The sequence below is a fragment of the Hetaerina americana genome, unplaced genomic scaffold, assembly GCF_022747635.1.
Source record: "Hetaerina americana unplaced genomic scaffold, ioHetAmer1.1.p SCAF_10, whole genome shotgun sequence".
Lineage (NCBI taxonomy): Eukaryota > Metazoa > Arthropoda > Insecta > Odonata > Calopterygidae > Hetaerina > Hetaerina americana.
The window spans coordinates 39,649,978-39,662,009 of record NW_027286070.1 but is presented as its reverse complement, the minus strand read 5'-3'; the positions used below and the strand labels follow the sequence as shown (position 1 = coordinate 39,662,009).

At 39.0% G+C, this 12,032-nt stretch overlaps 1 protein-coding gene across 2 annotated transcripts in view; it reads left to right on the top strand.

The window, feature by feature from the left end:
- The window catches only part of ATPCL (ATP-citrate synthase), a 92,180-nt gene that overhangs the window by 42,151 nt on the left and 37,997 nt on the right, over positions 1-12,032 (top strand). Inside the window, exon 1 of one of the 2 annotated variants that reach the window (XM_071598539.1) lies at positions 11,468-11,618. The exons of the other annotated variant lie outside the window; for it this stretch is intronic. The gene's annotated coding sequence lies outside the window, so the exon portion shown is untranslated. Of the gene's footprint in view, positions 1-11,467; positions 11,619-12,032 lie in introns of those variants that run through there. 2 annotated transcript variants of the gene reach the window in all.

The window sequence follows — 12,032 nt, the reverse complement described above, 5'->3', positions numbered from 1 at the left end:
TCCGTCGTTTTAAACATTATTGGAGTACACGCATATGCAACTTTATTTCTTGGTGAGCTTTATACTATTACCCAAGTCGTCAACGAGCTTGCATTGAACGTAATGCTGGCTTATGTCAATTTTATTGGTGTCCCCTGTGCCATATTTTATTCCAGTTCAAGGAGAGAGGACAGAATCATACGAAATTCTCTTCAAAGCTGAATGTACTATTCTTCAGGAGAAAAGTGAATATTGTAAATGATAAATCAAATCTAGAAATAACGTAAAAATAAGTTTATCTTTCCCAAGCAAGGGGTGGGGTGCCAGATACTAATTTTTGAAATGATAGTAGCATGTTAATGGGTTGAATATTTTCATCTGACCTTTTTGTCACCATGCTATGCTTTATGTAAATCCGATGAACAACTCTACCTCCTATTAATAACCATAGTTTAATATTGCTAGTTTCCCCTTGTAGAACCACTAAATTTGTCATCGTATTCCAGTTAATACCTGCCAAGGAAGAGTGCAAAACATTTGGTATATTATTTAGTAAGTTATTCCTGTGAGAAAATAAATGGTATTTCGTGGAAATGAATGGTAAAGAGCAAAGTCGAAGTCGGGTTGCATATAACATCTAGCTGTCAATTTGTCGTGCAACAAGAACTTTTCGATAGTATATTATTACTTCAATATGTGATTCGGTATTAGGAAAGATTTGCGTTTTGTAACAATGCGATTAACTTGAGTCCTCATAGCGCCCTACTTCTCCAATGTTAAAACTCTCTTTGCCAATATTTTCTTACAATCGTTCTGAATAAAAAATTAAAGGAGATCCTAGGAGTGTTCGTCTTCTTATTAGTATTTTGTACGTTGTTCTATGCCAGATCGTTTGCAGTGTCCTCACTTTTTTTTAGGATGAGACGGCGAAAAATCAAACAGTTTTGAAACATGGAGGTATCAGTCAACAAAATGTGTGCATCAATTTGTCACTTCATGATCATGATGACGGAAGGAAAAACTGTCTTGCCTGTCTAAATATTGAACATATGAAGATAATTTTGGCAAAAAATGTAGAAGATATCGACCGAATCCGAGGCTTGCTGTTATCTGGCAAACCGATTTATAAGGACCACGTACAGAGCTTGTCCTTGAGGTTGTTGTCTGAGTTTATCCACGAGTCTACGAATCTAGGAAATGAAATATCCAAGTGCGTACGCGAGTAAAATGGCCTTTTATCGCTGTATGTCGTAATAAATCACGAATAACGTCACAAAGGGTATTTGATTCTTACGTAATCAATTATAATGAGTAACTCGCTAGTAGGGGCTTATACTTCTTCTAAGGAGTTAATAAAAATTATTTGACGGATCGCAATTTTGACTCGTACATATTTCGAGTGAGTACGTACAGCATCTTCTAATCATTTAACTGTCACTGCACAAGAACAACAGTTCTCTCGATATACTACCTTGATCAAAAAGTTCCCGGAATAACCACCGTGTGCCGCTCCCATCGTTCCGATTTGAGTTCTTTTTTTTTGTTAAATTGGTACATCTGTTGTTGATATTCCCTTTAAATCTTAGTGTCATAACTTGACATTTGCAAAAGTTACGTAGCCAAGAGTACATCTATCTCTGTGTGTGTTGGCGATTTTTTACAATTTCAGAAATGGATTTAAATTTGCAACAACGAACTTGTATTAAATTTTGCGTAAAAAACGGATTTAGTGGCGCACGGACGTTGGAAATGTTGGAAAAGTGTTTCGGCAACGATTCTCTAAAAAAAACGGTCGTTTACCAGTGGCACGAGCGGTTCAGAAGTGGTCGTGAGTCAATCGAAGATGATGAACGCAGTGGCAGACCATCGACATCGAAAGTCGGTGAAAAAATTGATAAAGTAAAAGAAATGTTGGTCAATAACCGCAAATTAACCATCAGAGAAATAGCGGAGGACTTGAACATTGCCTATGGATCCGCCCAAGACATTGTGGTTAATGATTTGGGTTTCCGTCGTGTAGCAGCAAAGTTGGTGCCAAAAGACCTCAATTTCATGCAAAAAAGAGACCGTGTTGACGTCGCAAAAGACATGATTTGCGAGGCTGAATCCGATCCCACATTCATCAAAAGGATCATTACTGGAGACGAGACGTGGGTTTATGAGTACGACACGCAATCCAGACATCAGGCAAGTGAATGGCGTTCACCAAATGAGCCGAGACCAAAAAAACCACGTCGTTTTCAGTCAAAAAAGAAGGCAATGCTGACGGTTTTCATGGATTACAACGGTGTAGTGCATCATGAATTTTTGCCAGAAGGCCAGACAGTAAACAAAGAGTATTATTTGGGCGTTATGAGACGTTTGCGTGAAGCAATTCGCCGAAAGAGACCAGAAATGTGGGCAGAAAACTCGTGGATTTTGCACCATGATAACGCACCGTCGCACAGTGCTATCATTATTCGTAATTTTTTGACGAAAAATGCAACAAATACCATCCAACAGCCACCGAATTCACCTGATTTGGCTCCCTGTGACTTCTTTCTGTTCAATCGAGTTAAAAAACCATTACGGGGAACGCGTTTTAGCAGCTGAGAGGAAGTAATGGAAAAATCGCAGGAAGCACTGATGGACATACCGAAAACCGAATATAAAAAATGTTTCGAGGATTGGATCAAGCGCTGGCATAAGTGTGTTGCAGTCGATGGGGATTACTTTGAAGGGGACAATATAGATTTAGATGAATAAACTTGTATTTTTAATTTTCTGAATAAATTCCGGGAAATTTTTGATCAAGGTAGTATTTCGAGGAGGCAGCGTTAAATTACGGGAATAATAAAAAAGTGACACAGCTTCTTCCGAAGTGATTTAGTTATATTGTACGTTAATGTAATTATTCGTGAGTATTGCTGTTATGATTGGTGTTCAGCAGATATTAAAACTGTAGGTTTTAAACAATAAACCGCGGATTTATTTCGTCACAGAGAACGTGCCACGATTGGCCTTCGTTTTGTAATTATTTGTGATCATGATTGTTGCATTAATTTACGAAAATATCGAGAAACTAACGATTAATCAGCTCTACAATCCATATACCCGAAAAAAATGGGAATAAATAACTATGTCAATGAGCTATAACGGATGCACAAGGCTCGTTAGAGTCATGCGCATCGTAACATAAGCTTGCATACCTTGGGCCCACTTTCCAATGAGGTCTAAGAGTTCGGATTCTTGTTTGGGAGAGCGACACTTAGGTAGACAGATGTTACGTGAAAATTCGATATTTTATCTGCCGATCTCTTCAAGTCCTTGGGAATTTTAAGTGCTTGTGATCCTTTCTACTAATTAAAGACGAACTGTTGACTTCAGCGAATACATTACTCTTCGTGCTTTCCCTAACTTATCCGTATTTGAAAAACACCCTAAAAGCGATGTACTGAAAGACAAATATGATTTCATTTCCAAGGTTTCCATTTAGGTGACTTGAGCGAAATAAAATATTTTGTCTTGATCTAAAGATCTAATGACATCATGCAGTCAAGAAATGATTTCTTGTTCATCCCTCTATTAATTCACTTCGATATAATGACACTTAAGCGTGTGTTCGCTGATTAATTGATATCAACGGTAAAAACAGATGAGTTTGCCCTCGGTAAACACTGCCGATAAAATTATTACTGTGTCAGCCTGTATTTGGATGATTTTATGTCATTTCTCCGGAAGGCAATGCCTTCAATCATTTTCCCCTGTTCAATGCTGTTCTTCATTGTGAGAATTAGTAAAAAAATTCTTTCATGAAATTTAAAAGGAATGTATGTATCAATTGACGAGTATCATCTTCTCGATAGAAGCTTAGACATAATGATCCAGGTTTTTCGTGCATGCTTTTCGTTGTTTTTTTTACATTTCGTATTTGGTTTCAAAGAATTACGTTCCGGTTATTGTGTTAGGTTGGCGTTAAAAGTATTTCAGTGGTTAGTCCCAAGTTTCATTAAAAACGTATATTCACCGGAAAACAACTGTTAATAATAATATATACGTAAATATATATTTTCTTCAAATGAGTCTTCAAATGTGCTTCGCCTTTACAGCTGTTACTTGTTTCAGTAATGAATTGGAATCAGAATGGGTAGAGGGGGTATAATTTTGGATTTTAAAAAAAATTTCTAGAACAGGGGACTATGTGCGAACCAGAAGTCTCTTGAATCATTGCCTACGAGAGGCATTTCTCATCTATAAGAATGTAAGTCCAAGGTCTCAGTTACGCCATACATTAATTTCTTGAAACACAAACTCGTGAGCTGAACCTACTCGTCGAGTGTCGTCTGTATATTGTCTTAAGTTTTTATTCACATCCGTACAAAAATTTACGTCACCGTTTGAATTTGACACTTAAATACTTAAGCTAGCCAACCAACCCGGAGGTTCATTTGTTAGGATATGCTATTGCTGACCTCGTACTGACCCCGATGGCGTGTGACAGTCAAGAGTACGGTGGCCAGTTCCTTTCTTATGCTTTAGCAATATTCAACTCTAGTACATTGTGAATAATTCAAATGTTATTTTAGTGCACGATTTTTCGGAAGAAATTCACTTGGCGTCTGTAATTGACGAGCCCACATGGAACGAGGCCCACCGAAGAGCGATCCTGTAGTTTATGCATCCTGCACGCCACGTGGCCCCTTCCGGAAAGGCTACCCATTAGATTCATTTGGAGTGGCGATCAAATACGAATTCGTACAGTTTTCGTTATGATGAAAAATATACAGTTGCCAGGTGGTTTCTGTATTTGCTTTACGTTTTATGTTGACCGAAATCATACGTTTGGCTAGAAGCCCTGAACTGACAGTTAAAATTGGAACGAATGAAAGTGATTTGTTGGAAAATATAGCACGACGTTTTGTTGGGGAAGAGTTGTAATAATTTGTGGGAAGCATTCGTAAATTTTCAGTTTTACCGAACTTCAGTCACTCCGAGGAGATTTGGTGGAACACAGAATATAATCAGCACCGAATGCATATGAATTGACCCTCAAGCGATGGATCGTTAAAGTCGCATTTTTTACGTATGGTAGCACTATTGTGAAACACATTGAACGGAATGCTGATTAATAAATAGCCGCGTAGCTTGTCTTATTCACTTAATTCCTATGTGAGGCTGCCATTTCCTGGTTATATGTGCGCTTCTTTGTTGTATACACACTTGTAGAATATTATTTACATTGTTATCCTCTGTGGCTCAGAATTACGATGATTCATTTTCAGGACCTTTGCGCAGACAGGGCAGTTAATGTTCTAAAACTACGATCGCCTGTGATTTAGTAGTTGGGGATTTTTTTAATTATAATCAATCCGCTTATAAATTGCAAAGAGTTTGCAATTCCATTGGATTAAAGAATCGGCATCAGTTGTGTACCACGGAGAGCTGATCACCACAGATGGAGGCCATAGTTCTGCAACTAATTCCTTTTTTGCGGCATAAACCGAGGGAAAGAGCGATGGTGTTACGGCATCCGGGGTGGTGTGACGAGGCGCGTCATGTGGACCCAGGAGGGTGGGGGAGCGGAGTAGCAAGGCGGTCAACTGCGGGGTTATCTCCCCACCCTCCCTCTTCGCTGTCGTCGCCCGATAATCCCGCGGGTGGTTGCGACGGTAGGTGTGCGATTGGCGTGGTGGTCGTCGTGATAGACCACCGGCAGAGGTCGCCCGGCTCAGGGCTGCCACATTGCTGGCTTTGCGTCATGTTATCTCTTCTTGCGAAGGGGTTGTTCATTATTTCTCTGCATTTCCGTTAAAGAATTGAAAAATGTGACAGATGCGGTTTCAATTAAAAAAATGGTACGGTCTTTTTGCTGCGACAGTGGATCGAGAAATAAGGCAAGATGGGGCTCAAACGGGTATTCAATAACATATTTGGGATCTAGTCATTCTGTTCAAACGAAGAGGACGTGAAATATTGGTTGTTAGTTTGTAAGGTGATAATCCGATAGCCTACTCGTATATTGTTTTTTATGGAACTTTGTACCGATATTTGGGTGAACAGTGTATTTACAGGACCTAAAAACTCAGTGTACAGAGTTCTAAGGTATATTTCGGTATTCGCTGTAGAGTCACTCATTCACTTGGCCACGGTTAGCACTTCGTTGCTGTTGTCCACCTAGGTGCTAAGTTCTCACTCCTGTTGATGATTACCAAATTTACGAAAATATCGATGGAAGTTTAAAAAATAATCAAGATTGGCTATAGGATTGGTACCTTGTAAAGTCTGTTCAAAGATCCATGCAGTTTGAGGAAATAATGAATGATGGCGAATCTAATTATTTATGTCGCATCAGGTGATAGGAGAGCTATTAATTTTATTTTTAGCAATAAAAAACGTATGTCATTAATACGAGTACATGTATGGAAATCGTAAGCGTAGGAAATTTCTTGTATGCGTGAAATATGGATCTACAGTGGACCATAATGCCATTGGAGCTTTAATGGTTAAATCGTTCGTATGAAGGTAAAAGAAGTTATTGATGCCGAGTGAAAATATGTTGATGGTAAATATACTATTTCCATGCACGGGTCTTCGGTCAGGTTCATCTGCCAAACAAATCTATGTTGGAAGTCTTCTGGCTTGAAAGTGCGAGCCATTGGTAAATATTTTTTAAATGTCTATAAAATGTTGCAATACCCCTTGCTGTTGGGTAAAATTAATATTATAAAGCAATGATTAGCAAATATTCAATTACTTAATCCGATTCATCGATTTTATTTAGTGAAAGGATCGGTTTGTACCTGTCACGTCGTGAAACACTTAAAGTATATGCAGAGAATTTTTATTACGATAATTAAAGTCAAATATTATATTATTTTCTTATTCGCTCATTTAAGACTGCATGTTATCACCATAAATAATTACTATGATGTGAAATTTAAATATTACTTGAAAAACTTTGCATACCATGGAGGACTTCATTTTATATTTTCTCTGCGAGTCAACGCATGATGATTTTAATGTTACGGGTTTGGTTTAATAATAACTTTGGTGAGTTATTACATACCATTGCTATTTCAGCGAAGCATTAAGCAATCCCGCGGAATTTCCTTCTAGTTTGCACGTTTTAAGAAGCCATAGGAATCCGTTTGCCGTTTCTCCTTTATCACAACCTTAGACAAAATTATTAAATATGGCCGTAACTTAGCGACTATAGTTTTTCAGAAGTGAACGTTTTAAAACAAGGTAACTGGTCGTAAGTTCGAAAGAGTGCATATCATAGTAGGTCATGAAATACGTATGCGTGCTTGTTCCGGTACGATCATGTATGTCACATTTTCATGTCATTACATGCAAAAAGAATGGGAGGTTCATAAGAAGCCGACTAATCGCAATAAGGGAGTCTATTGCGGGCATCTGTTTTGCAGAAAGGTTAGGAACAGTTTTATGGCAATCCGTCCAGCCCATATCCTGTAATCCTTTATCAGTATTACCTGCAGTTCACGATATGGTTTATATCGATCGTGCGTGGTTCATACTGTAATTATATGGTCCTATCCTTTAAGCGGTCTTCCGTTTTCGTTATAAATCTAGTGAATATACTTTGCCAATGCGCGTGATGATAACTGCTAAAACATGAAACGGTGTGGCATAACCACGTGCAGTAATCTACTAATGACCGTCAGATAATATTCCATGAAAATCCAGTCATCGATATATATGAATGGAATCCCGCTCGTTGGGTTGCCTTAAAAATAATTAGCCCCGAGAGCTTGCCACGAATGAACCAGGCATAGTTAATGGTGTCATGGTAAATATAATAACTTGAGGTTGTTTCATGTTAACAATTTTTATTGCAAGAAGTGAATAGAAGTATACAACTGCGCGTTACGAGTCAGTCATCGATTTTTGTGCTATTGGGAGATTAGGTAGCCAGGAATATTGTTGAATAGGTTCCTCATTCAATGGATTGAATTTCTAGAGAATGATGTGGCTCTGGTTTTGGGAATATAAATCGACAAATCAAGAAATGTTCATTGACCGGTTTAAGAGTTGCCCAAATTGACTTTCCTTGTTCATCGACTGAATCGGCGATAATTCCTTGCTATTAATTAATTATTTCAATGATTATTGGTGCATTCCTGTCGTGGTAGATTTTCGTATCCTCTGTTGATGACCTGAAATATACCGCCTTTCGTACCTGGGCTGTATACATTTCTCACAATGTATGAACCGCAGCTAATATGAGGCGAGAGTACACGTGAAACTAACCTTCAGAGTGATTTCGATGGTTGAATAATTACTCACAACCATATGCATGCATCGATTCTTGATTTAATGAATATTTTGTTGGGAATACTTGAAGCACAAATTTATGTTGATTTTCGATGGAGGAACGTAAGCAATTGTTGAGAAAAGAAATTTGAATCGCTTTATGAATGGGTGCAGATGATGAGGGACCTGAGAACAACATGGCCTTGTCAAGGTTATTGATGAATTCCATTGTTTGTATTCATCACATTATGTGAGGTGAAGGAATTAGGAAAGCTGATGACTGTTGTAGCTTTCGGTCACAGGTAGAAAAAATCTCGTGCCCATATTTATAACAACAGCTAATATATCATAGTTCTATCCGAATTCAACTTAGGTGGAGTGGAAATATCCAGGTATGTCATGAAATATTTTTTCATGTAATAGTATGGATATTGAGAGCTGTCTGAAAAGCAAGCAAATGTGTACGACTCTTTAAATGTCGTTCAATTTAGCATATCGCTAGTCGCACGCGGAGATGGATGCTTCTTGCAGAGAACCATCGTTTGGTCAAGAGATCCATCGAGTGATCTCACGTGATCTTCAATCATTGGAAATGCAGTACCCCATTTTTCTCTAATACTTCAACATATCATAATAACTACTCACCTGAAAATTAAGTGAGGCTTATCCGGAACAGCGAAAGACTCATACTTGGAAACTGACCACTTCGACATTGCTGCCCTTCAGCATGGCATAGGCATGAGGCCCAATACCCGTCCCCCACCCAAGCATTGTTCTTATTGTATATTGAATGATTTCAGGGTTAACTTAATGGGATTTATTCATATTATAATGAATAACTATAACTTCGTACATCTTCCACTCTCCCATTCTGAGCCTCCCACTCCCCAACACCTGTACTGCTGGTACCCCTCTCTGCCCTTCTCACTCCCCGCCCACACAGGAGTGTTATTTTTATGGATGGAGATCTGTAAGTCTTTACCTTAAGTTGACGTTGAACGTCGAAACCACGGTTGATGTTGGATGTGGAACCACAAATTTAAAGTTTTTCTATTCTGATTGTTCCTTAGAGCTATTATTTACTTAAATTTTATTTTATTTTTCAATTTTTTATTTCTTTATATTTTCCATCTCTTAGGCCTCGCTGTGGTTACAGTTACATCCCTCTGGATGAAGGTCGTAGCTATGCGATGTTTTGAGCAAAATTTAACCTGAAATTGAGTAAATTTAAACAGAATACTCAATAAGTTATTGGTATCGCTGGAATTTGAAGCGGTGGATATTGGGGAAAGTGTTTATTGTGCATGAAATTGTTTTAACCTATACGTAAATGTAAAATCTGCTTATGTTAAGAAAGTTGCGCACGCGTTTTTATAAGATACTTTCGTTTTTGTTTCACGCGTTTGGAGAAAAGCGCAAATGCTTAATTCGAAATTTCAGTTGTTTCAAGAATTATATATTTTCGCCATAGTGTTCAATTTCAGTCATGCAAATCATGTATCGTCCTCTATCGGATGAATGATTTTATTGCCGTTCAGATATCAACGTAGTTTATCTCTTTTATTCTGCTTTTATTGATTTTCAGAGCCGTCTTGAGCTTCATGTGTAAATTGTATTTTGCTCCATGTGTAAATGCGAAGATAGCACCTATTCGATCGATATAATTTGTTTGGAAAAAAGCATTTATATCGTAGAGATGCCATTGAACTCATTTTGTTATGGGCGAATGGTAACGGCTTTGGCTAGAAGCAGCGCAATCGCAAAAGAAAGTGAACAATGCGTTTGTAGTATCAACAGCATGTCTTTCCAGGTCCATGCTCGCAGGACCCGTCCGTCTACCTAATAAACATGTTATTAGTTTCACGTGTTCAGTTGGTTGAAGTTTTAATCAGCCAATAACTCATGTTTGTCGTAGAGCCCATATCATCCTTAATAAAGGGCACCAGTCTTAGCTTTCATAATGATAAATTCACATGAAATGTAAGCATAAACTTAAAAGATAATCAATGGCATTTTCGAGTTTTCAGTTCACTGCAAGCTAAAAGCAAATTTCTCCACGAACGAAACAAATTCTGGGGCCCAAGAAAAAGAGGTGACCAGTGAGTGATACTCGTACCATTTATAGTAACCACGCGGTTTGTATGCCCCGCAAAGCAACTTGCCTCGAATTTGCGGAACAATGCCGAAAGCTCTTAAATGAATCAAACTGTGGTAAATCACTTCATATGGCGTGATCACTCTGACTTAATACTCGTATTTAGCAGACCTGTAAAGTGACAGACGCTAAAAGTGCACCACTCATCAAATGACTTGATTAATTATTTTTAGAGTTGGAATTGAACGTAAGTTAATTGGTGTAAAATGCGTGCATGGCATTTACGCATGAAGCACACCATTCAAACAACTTGAAAATAGTTCCTGATCTGGGTTCGCATTTCCTTGATCAAGTAGAGGTTTGCCCTTAATACTGATGGCCCAGTAAGGTCCCGTGTGAAGGATTGCAGGGTATTATGAAAATGCATGCTGGAGAGGTAATTGGAGAGATGAGCTTTTTAAATTGACCAAACCTTGTATCCGAAAATAAACTGACGCTCAATCTGCAGATGCCCCGTGCGAACGGAAAATTACCCTGATGTAACACCATCGCCTTTATTGTTTTTTTTCCGAAAATGAATTCACTGAAAATGATTAATTCTCGCATATGAAATCTTGAATGCTGCCTTGAGCATCAATTGGGTTTTGGAAGCTCTGTGATAGAAGTTAGAATGAATTTCGGTATGTTGAGTTGTCGGTGAGTGTTGGGGTGCATGGGACGAGGGTTGAATCTCGCCTTTTCTGTTCGACGCAGAACGCCGAGTGTTAATTGGCAACGTATGAAGTAAGGGCTCGTCAAATATTTTGTCTTTTATTTCCTTTAAAGGCCGATTTTCTGACATGGTGTGAATTATGTCGTTCACTTTGGTTCACCTATTTATTTTCTAATATCTTAAATGAAGGGAGTTCGTCATTAGTCTATGAATAACGTTCACAAGACCGAAAAAAAGTCGACAACGTGATAGCAATCCGGCGCTATTTTGGATGCCATCGACCTAATAGTAATTCTTATAAGAAAGGGTGGCGCCGCGGGTCAAAGAGAGGAAGGAGGGGAGGGAGGTGGATAGAAGAGTGGATACGTCACGGTCGTTCGTCCCTCTCCTCCGGCTCTCCTCACACTGCCAGTCTCGGCCTTTCCTTAGCCGCGAGCGGCAGTGTTGTGCACTCCTTTCACGGGACTTAACGCGAGTGTCCACGGCGGTTGTCTCTTTCGTGGCGGTGGCAGGGACAGAGTTTCCTGCCCGAGAATTGATCGGAAAGGAGGACAAGTGCACTTCCCCTCGTGCTTTAGGGTGAGGATCCATTTCTTTTGCACTTCTTCAGTTTCAACGTGCGTATTGTCTTCTCCGTCAGCACCCCCGTTTCCCCTCATCCATCGGCGGCTTTTTGGTTCACTTCCCATGGGATGGAATGATGATAATGAAGTCTCGCAAGCGAAACTTTTCTCTGTGGGGCCCTTGCTCCTCCCTGTTTGTTCAGCTCCCTTCGACTGAATGTGATATGATCTGTGCGCTTAATTTTCGGCCCCAATTGTTGATATTGTGCGAAACGCAAGGCTAACAAAATTAATGGCGATATTATTGCTAACAATGTGCCAATAATCTCTATAAACCGGTGAAATTGGATTGAGGGGTGAGTCACTTTTGAAGCAAGGCCCTTGATAAAATCCTTCATGAACTTAAACGATATTGTTAAACAGAACGATA